Here is a 2,143-nt window from a genome sequence, read left to right as displayed (position 1 = left end):
AGACCAGAATAAAATAACTGTCTCTGGGATCCAAACACCAGTATAAGATACTGTGGGAAGGGTGTATCCCAGGTTAATAGAGGTAGGCTCCTTTTTTAGGTTTGAGCCTGCGAATGCATGCGTTAGCGCATGATTCTCGCTTGCATGACTCAATTGTGTACAGTAAAGAGCTTGGAAGCCCGCCTGTTGCTCACCATTTGTTGACTTTTGTGACATTCTTCTTTACAAACTCGTAATTCGTCACTGCAGGCCTGGCATCATTTCTGTTCCTCTCTATGGAGCAGGGACCAAGCACTGATTGGTTCAACTGAATCAGTGCCCGTCCTTAGCTCCTGATGTGACTGAGGTACTATTTCATTCTTTTTAACTTCTAGTGCCCTGCAAACAAAAGGCTTGTGACTGGCAAAGACATGCCCACCAGGACAAACAAAACTGCAAAGTTTTGTTTTTAATAGCTAACTTTTATTAATTTTGCAAAGTCATCTTTCACTTTCCACTCATGTTTTCTTTTGTTTTGGCTCGTGGGCACTCTTCTCAAAAGATTACTTTTATCTTGTTTGAAATATTGCAAAGCAACATTGTTTCTTTATTATGTGTAAATTCTGAAACAATGCTTTAACACATAATCGTGCAGTACACCCCAATCCGCCCCCACTACAATCCACCCCCCTCCAATCCAAACCACTCACCCCAATCCAACCCACTCCACCCCTCTCAAACACACCCCATCTAATCTTACCCACTCTAATCCAAAACAATCTGTCTCAATTCAAACCAGTACAGCACGCCCCAATCTAATCCATCCCTATTCACCCCACTCCATCCCTATTCACCCCACACCAATCCAGTCCATCCACTAATCCTAATTCACCTCACTCCAATTCGACCCACTCCAATCCAGAACAATCTGCCCCACTCCATTCCAAAACAGTCTGCCCCACTCCAATGCAATCTTCCTCACTCCCGTCTGCACCACTCCTAGTCAAAGCAATCTGCCCCACTCCAGTCTGCCACACTTCCATCCAAAGCAACCTGCCCCACTCAAATCCAAAACAATCTGCCTCACTCAATCCATTTCAATCTGCCCCAGGCCAATCCAAAGCAATCTGCCTCACTCCAATCCAATTCACCTCACCCCACTACAATCCACCCAGTACAATCCAGTCCACCCCAAACCAATCCAATCCACCACAATCCAGCCCAATCTACATCACCCCACTCCAATCCACCCCACTCCACTCCAGCCAAATCTACCTTACCCCACTCTAATCCACCCCACTCCAGTCCAATCCACCTCACTCTGGTTCAATCCACCCAACTCCAATCCAACCCACCCTCCTCCAATCCACTCCACTCACACCACCCCAGTCCATCCCACTCTAATACAATCTACTTAAATCCACCCCACTCCAGTCCACAATAATCCACCCTACTCCAGTCCAATCTAACCCCTCCAAACCACCCTAATGTACCTCACTTCAATCCAGTCCACCCCTCTCGAAGCAGTCCACACCAATCCAGTCCAGTACACCCTGCACCGAGCCAATCGCTCCAATCCACCACACCCCTATCCAGTCCAGTCCAACCCACTTAATCCAGTCCACCCCTCTCAATCCAATTCACCTCACCCCAATCCGATCCACCCCACTATAATCCAATTGAATTCACCCCACACCAGCCCAATCCACCTCCTCTGTGCAATTCACCCCACCCCATTCCAGTCCCCACGCCCCCCCACTTCAATCCAGTCCACCCCTCCCCAGATCTGTCCACCACACTCCAATCCAACCAGCCTACCTTGCTCCAATCCACCCCAATCCAATTCACCCCACCCCAGTTCAGTCCACCCCACTGCAATCCAATCTATCAACCCCACAGCACTCCAATCCACCCCACTCCAATCTACTCCAGTCCACCCCCAATCCAGTTCAGCACACCCCACCCCACTACAATCCACCCCACTCACTCCAATCCATAACACTCTATTCCATACCACCCACTCTATCCCAAACTATTCCACCCCGGTTCAGTCCACCACAATCCAATCCATCCTGCTCGCCCCACTCCAATCCACCCAGCCCACCCCAATCCACCTCACCCCACTCCACTGCTATCCAGCCCAATCCACCCCACTTCAATCCAT

The sequence above is a fragment of the Pleurodeles waltl genome, chromosome 7, assembly GCF_031143425.1.
Source record: "Pleurodeles waltl isolate 20211129_DDA chromosome 7, aPleWal1.hap1.20221129, whole genome shotgun sequence".
In the NCBI taxonomy this organism is placed as follows: Eukaryota; Metazoa; Chordata; class Amphibia; order Caudata; family Salamandridae; genus Pleurodeles; species Pleurodeles waltl.
Note: the sequence above shows the minus strand (reverse complement) of the source record.